Source organism: Camelus dromedarius, chromosome 30 (assembly GCF_036321535.1).
Source record: "Camelus dromedarius isolate mCamDro1 chromosome 30, mCamDro1.pat, whole genome shotgun sequence".
In the NCBI taxonomy this organism is placed as follows: domain Eukaryota; kingdom Metazoa; phylum Chordata; class Mammalia; order Artiodactyla; family Camelidae; genus Camelus; species Camelus dromedarius.
In genome coordinates this window covers 4,281,010-4,288,127 of record NC_087465.1, presented here as the reverse complement: position 1 = coordinate 4,288,127, position 7,118 = coordinate 4,281,010, and the positions used below count along the sequence as shown (strand labels likewise).

The 7,118-nt window shown below is 46.0% G+C and overlaps 1 long non-coding RNA gene across 1 annotated transcript; it reads left to right on the top strand.

The window, feature by feature from the left end:
• Positions 1–2,475: 2,475 nt before the first annotated feature.
• Positions 2,476–6,651, top strand: LOC116149659 (uncharacterized). The gene is made up of 3 exons (XR_010378511.1): positions 2,476–2,764; positions 3,741–3,951; positions 4,164–6,651. It is a non-coding gene; the product is annotated as an uncharacterized LOC116149659 (long non-coding RNA).
• The last annotated feature ends 467 nt before the right edge of the window (positions 6,652–7,118 follow it).

The following is a 7,118-nucleotide window of genomic DNA, read 5'->3' as shown; positions in this document are numbered from 1 at the left end:
TGGTCGCATGTTTGATTGCCTTGGAACGTTTTATTTTTTACTTCCTAGAGATCATTTGAAATAGCTTTTCATGTTAGAAAGGACAGTTGTGTTTCTAGAGCTGTCAGGCTCTCTCTTCCCGTCTTTCAGGAAGACAAGCTGAGCTTCTCTGGGTTTTTCCTCGCTGACGTCCCTCTGCTCACCTCCCCTCGCTCTGTACCTGACTCTCCGCACCTCCGCCTGGAAGTACTCACTGCTCTTCCAAGACTCATTGCCTTTGCTCTGGTGCCTTCCTGCTGCACTTTCTGCTTTTCTGTTTGCTTTCCTTGTCTCCTTACTCAGTTTGAACACTGTCCAGCTTGTCTTGCCTGAAAGAGGGGAACACCACTACCCGTGGTACCCACTACACTCTCCACCAGCTGCCTGTTTGATTTCTCCCCTTTTCACCAAGCCCCTTGGCTGCACCCTCCATCCTTTGTTCACGCAGACTGGAGCACACCCACGCCAGGACAGAAGCAAGCCCTCACATCCGCGTCTGCAGCCCCTGGGCTGTCCTGGGGTCCTGTGGACCACTGCGGGCGGTTGCCGGGCCTCCCTGCCTTCCTCTGGGTTTTAATTTTTACAGCAAGTGCCTGCCCGGTGTCTGCTGAGCTCTTGTGTAATCAGGGCCCTGTGGAGCCAAGACTAAAGATGCGGCCCACGCATCACAAGGATCCCCTCCCTGTGAAACTTGGAGGATCTTTGACAAGAAGGATTAGAGGTCTGACTGACCTTGGAGTTGACCTGGGGAGAGACCACAGATGTATACCTATCTGGGTCTGCAGCTCCAGATACGGGAGACATTTATCTTGACTCGCTTTTCCTAGAAGCCAGCTAGCTGTATGATCTGAAGACATGCATTTTTATTTAAAAAATTAAGGTGTCAAAAATTAAGGCTAAAAACTCAACAATTTGGCTATATACATTTTTTTTTTCTCCATTTGCTACTCTACCTCCACTTTTCTAAAATAACCACATTTTAGCTGAGTATTTGTTGCAGGCATGTGTGTATGTACTGCCAGGTGTTCTGCTGATATTCTATATAATAAGAAATAAGTTTGAATAAAAACAGAATCATACCTTACAAAGTACTTTTCAACTTGCTTTTGTCACGTTGATCATAGATGCTTCACCATGCAAATTTTATCTTATATGTATTATTTAAATGCCTCTATGGGATTCCAATGCCTGTGATATTCCGTGCCCAAATTTCATTTTCTCTGCTGAGGAAGGAGTAACAACACAGACCACTTCTTGCTTTGGACTAAACTGCTACTCACTTCAAACAATTCGTGTGCCTGGTCAAGTTTTCCCAACTAGCTGAATGGATGATTGAATGATCCAAAGTGGCTCAGTATTAGGTTTTAATATAAACGTGGGGCAGTTATAACACTTGGAGCTAATTTTTAAATAAGGGAGTCAACCTCGTCACAGCATTCTAGCGTCTCAGGTTGGGACCTCGCTTGCAAAGTCACCCGAAGAGCCATCTGTTTATGTGCAGATCTGCTCTAGGTCATCGAAGCTAGGCGGCCACTATGCCTCATTTGTATACGGCCAATTATAGGGAAATCTCTATCTTCAAAAGCAGTAAATTCTTTTGAGACCAATACACTATAGCAGGAGAAAGTATGGATTTAGAAATCACTCACCCCTGGGTTAAACTTCCCTTCTTTTAAATCGCTAGATTTAGACATTAGATAAGTCACTAAAATGTCTCTATTGGCCACACTGTGGCTTATGCTAAAACTGTGTGCTCAGACTTAAAGCATTGCCCTTGATATGAAAAGCCTTTGGAATTTAGAAAATCCCTTTTTCTCTCTCCGGAGCCTGGATTTCAAGTCTATGGCCTCACGGGGGATCAAAACAGGCGTCTAATAAGAAACTCAGAGGCAAGTTGGGGCCCTTTGTTCGAGGCTGTGTTCTCGCTCCTGAAGAAATGAATGCCTTTTATTTAATGAGAAGGGACACTTAGGGCAACAGAATTGCAGGGACTGAAAATACTTTGGAAACATAGTCTTCATATGTTTTCAAAGCTGCTGTTCAGTCCTCTGTGCTTGGGTGGGGGTGCTGCCCACGCACTTCAGGGGACCCCAGAGCTGTTTCCAGCCTTCATCTCTTTTGGGGTCCAGTCCTGTGACGTCAGCTGTTAACTAGTTTTCTTTGTTTGGATCCATCAGTTCTATACATTTACTGATCACCTGCTGTATCCCAGACTGACGCTGGAGATGGAACGATAAATAAAAGAGTGTCCTTTGTTGACAGATAAACTGAGGCATATTCAAAATTTTAAGAGTTTATTTGGGCAACAGTAGATTGGAGTCAGGCAGCGCCAAACAGGAAGTGGTTAGAGACCCCCCACCCCCACCCCGGGGCGGGAGCTGGGGAGCCGCTTCGCAGAGAAAAGGCGGAAGCAGAGTGTAGACCTTGCTGACTGGCTGCAGCTCTGGTCCCAGTGGCTGCTCGTGAAGGGCTGTCCTTCGGCTTTGATTTTGTGACCCTGAGGCCTGGACGGGCTTAGGGGTTGTGATACTGACACTGGCTGCCGCAGCTTCAGCGTCGCCTCAGGCTGACGGCTTCCTCGGTTAATTAGTTTAACCCCCTGCTCTCCAGGCCCCTGGGAGAGAGGGGCAAGTTCACGGGGACCGTCAGCTCCCCGTGGGAGGGGTGGGCGGCGCTGCGTGGACGATGCTGAGACGGAGCCGCGACCGAGGCAGCAGTCGGGACTTGACAGCGCGGGGGGCAGGAGGTGAGCCAGAGGCCGCACCTTGGACGGAGCAGAAAGAAAGCGCATTCCGGGCATCGCGATCAAGCCCAGGACGCTTGAGAGAACACTAGGGTGTCTCTAGGGTGTCACGGGCAGGGCAGTGTGACTCGTGCGCCGAGGAGAAGCAGGCGGTGAAGAGAGGTCAGGGAAAGTCGTTTTTTATTGCTGTCATAACAAATTACCACAAACGGTGTATTTTCAAACATCGCGTCTCGTGTCTCCCAGTTATGTCAGAAGTCAGACTCAGCATCCCAGCTGCATCCTCTGCTTAGAGTTTCACAGGCTGATGTTAGCAGCGGGCAGGGCTGAGCTCCTTTCTGAAGGGTCTGGGGAAGAGCCTGCTTCCAGGCTAATTCAGGTTTGTTGGCAGAATCCGATTTCTTCCGTGTAGGACCGAAGCCCCCATTGCCTTGCTGGGGGTCAGCTGCGGCCACCCTTAGCTCCTAAAGGCTTCTCTGGTTCTTCCAGATGACCGTCCACATCTCAGAGCCAGCAACAGAGCATCAAATCCTTCTCCTGCTTGGAATCTCTCTAGCTTCCCTCTGTCCTCTTCTTCTGCTTCCCGGCTGAGGCAGCTTTCTGCTTCAGGTGCTCTTGTGAATTGGTTGAACCCACCCAGACAACCCCACACGATCTCCCCATCCTTAAGGTCCTTAACCTGATCACAGCTGCGAAGTCCCTTTTGCCATGGAGATAAGGACATAGGCATTGTTGCAGGGCATCATTCTGCCCCCACAGTCGGAACACCAGTCCCGAGAGATGCCCTCAGAGGATGGTGTGCACACACAGGTACATGTGTCAGGATGCTTTAGTCAAATCTGGGAAACACTGAATCATGTATTCCTTTCCTGAAGTTTCAAATAACACTTTTTTATGGTAAAGACTGTAATGAGGAAACCTGTGTGACTTTCCCCTAGTATTCCCCACATTTATTTTACTTTAAAATCATTTTTTCCAGGCTCTAGTTCAAGATGGTGACGTAGGAAGAACCTGAACTCACCTCCCTCACGGACACACTGTATTTCTAGCTACCTGCGGAACAGGTTCCTCTGGAAAAATCCCTGAAAGCTGGCGGGTGAGCCCTTCACATCGAGCAAAGGAGAGGGAAACACATCCAAGAAGGCAGGAGAGGCTGGAACACAAGGAACAGACTAGAAAGCAGTCATCAAGTATGGATCTCCACTTGCCTAATTTTAGATAAAATCATAAGCAGCCTAGAGAAAATGGGAAGTAAGGTTTAATGAGGATAATGACTTCCAGATAATATTATTAGCACCTGTTTTTCTTTGTAATTCATATAGACGAGGTCTAACCAAATTGATCGATCCTCTCATTTTCAAGTAGATATTGAGTGAAATCTCTTAACCTTTTATATATCCAGCCTGCTCCTCTCATGGCCAATGGAGCTACAAGGCAATGCTCCTGCTGTTCCTTGTGGAGACTGCCAATGGGGTGTCCACAGTCTGCCTGAGCCTGGAACCAGTAGTAAAAGAAGTATGAGAATCCACATGAAACCCTCCTTTTCAGCTTCTCTTAAAAGATCAGCTCTGGAAGCTGGGCTGCATTTCTACGCGGGCGTTGTCTGCTGGGGATTCGTGAGTGACAGCTCCTTTGGCTGGGTTGTTCGTTCCCACAGGGGATGTTTCCCTCATTCCTGGCTCTCCAGCGTGTGCGATGCCTGCCTGGCCCCTGTCGGGTCTGCGTTTGACAGCCCCTGCCTCATCGGGGATTCGGGAGGGAAGCTGTCGTTTCCATTGTGTTGTCCCGCTTTCTCTGAGTGGCTCTTTGCTCTGACTCTGATCTGCAATGCGATCGTGGATACTGCAGTACCGCTTTTCATTAGACTGGGTCCTTAGTAATAATGAGTAATTGTTTTTTGTTTTCCACTTGAGGGGGGACTCAGGGCTTTTCCCAACAACAAGGTCTTCTCCGTTGGTCCGAGTATGCTTACGGATGTTCCAAAGAGATGATCCTCACAAAATCCCAGTCGTGTTCATTTTGAGGCTCTGTGAACCCCTGAACCACAGAACAGGGGCATTAAAGCAGAGTGTTGAGGTCCAAGTGCAGGAGAGAAAATGCGGGTTCTTCGGTGTGTGACTGCCGAAATTGTATTCTATACCACGATCGGCTTCTCGGTCTGGAATGGGTTTAGGAACTGACATCAGGAAACAATATTTCCATGCTAGATACAAGTTTCGCTTTTGTCTCCTGGAGTAGGGATTTGCTACTCCCGGGCCAAGTCTTGGGCTAAATCTCTGTCCTCCTCTAGTGGAGATTATGTAAGTGAAATTTCCCCCTGTCTGCTTGCTGGCCCGTCAAAGGTGAACACGTGCTATTCTAATTGAACAATTCCTGCACATTTCTCTTCTAATTTTATTTTTCCTTCTCTCATCCCTCCGATCTCTCAGAAAGCACATTCTAGGCTCTGGGGAGCCTCTCTTGCCCCACCAAAGCTAGGACAATTGCCCCTCCTTTGAGCATCCAAAGATCTCCGTACGTGCTTCTACAATGAGATTTTCACACCGTTTGCTAAGTGCTTGCTTTCTCATCTGTCTTCATCCGACACCTGAGATTCTTGAGGGCAGGGACCTTGCCCTGCATCACTGTGCCCTGTTATCACTTACAAGGAGCCTTGGCTTAATGACTAAGACTCAAATGATTCCCTAGACGTGAGATTCAATAACCTTTATCAAGCTCTTACATCAAAATGCAGTTCTCTGAACACCACTGTTGTAAAATCAGGTCACACGCATCTCATATTTTGTTAAATAAATCCCCAGCATGGGAACAGATGAAACAACTTCCTTTGTGCTTTTACTTATCATATTAATTGTGGCTCCCAGTACACCCTCCTGCTACATAGCTCTTTAGGGAAACCACTCTGAAAGTTTAGCAGGTGTATTTTTGTGTCTCTCAAGATTGTATTTGGCTCTGTGTGACATCATCATTAACAGCTACAGCTGACCCTTGAACGACGTGGGGGTTAGGGGCGTCAACTCTGTGTGGTGGAAAATCCACATATAACTTTACAGTTGATCCTCCGTATCTGAATCCATGGATTCAACCAACCTCAGATGGGGTTGTTCTGTTTTACATACTTAGTGGAAAACAGTCCCTGTGCAGGTGCACCTGTGCAGGTCAAAGCCATGTTGTTCAAGGCTCAACTGTACAGCACCTACAAACTTTCAGAATTACCCTGTCTTAAAAGGAGTAGAAAAAGTTTTTCTCTGTCACATAAAATTAATCGGGAAGTAATCACTGAGAGCTGGAAAGGTAATCATTGAAGGCTCCACAATATTCAGGGGGTTGGGACACTTCTGTCCATGTCATCTCAATTCCAGCTGTATTTCAACCAGTAGGATGAAAACAGGGGAGAGAACGAGCCCACCTGTTCCATTTTAAAAGGAGCCCTCTTACCACGCCATAACTTTGTTGTTTGTACTGCGTGGGCCAGAATGTGGCCAATGGCTATACAGGGAAACCAGGGAGAGACAGAAGTGTGCATTTAGCTGGGTGGTGATGTGCCTTGGCAAACAAATACTATGTTCTTTCTGCCCGTTTCAGCTCTGCTTTCTAAACGCGAAGAGCGAAGCAGGGGGATGGATGCAAGGTAACTGGATGCAAGGTAACCGTCTCAGTCACACGGCCCCCGGTTATTTTATAGTAAGATTCGAGATTTGCAGATACCAACTACTGTATATAAAATAGATAAACAAGAAATTTATATTGTAGAGCACAGGGGACTATATTCAATATCTTGTAGTAACCTATAATGAAAAAGATTATGAAAATGAATATATGTATGTGTATGTATGACTGAAACATGATGCTGGACACTGGAAATTGTACAACACTGTAAGATGACTATACTTCAATAAAAAAGGATACAAGTTTTAAAAATGGAAAAAAGAAGATCTTATTTATATTAAGATTTTAAATTAATATATTAAATGTTGATACTTTGTTTTAAAGATGTTGATGTGGAGATAGATTTATATTTACAAAAAGGTTATGTGCTACACATTGTTCTTTTTAAAAAAAAAAAAATTCCTCCAGTTTTATTGAGAAGCAGTTGCCATCCATCACTGGGTAGGTTTAAGGCATGAGCATGATGATTTGATTTACAAATGTTGTGAAATGATGACCACAGTAGATTCCACGAACACCCATTTTCTCATATAGGCACAATAAAAAGAAAAGAAAGAAGAAAAAAATGGGAAAACTTATTCCTGTGATGAGAACCTTTAGGATCTACTCTCTCAACAACTTTCCTGCATACCACACAGCGGTGTTAGCCATGCTCACACTGCCCCTTACATCCCCAGGGCTTATTTAT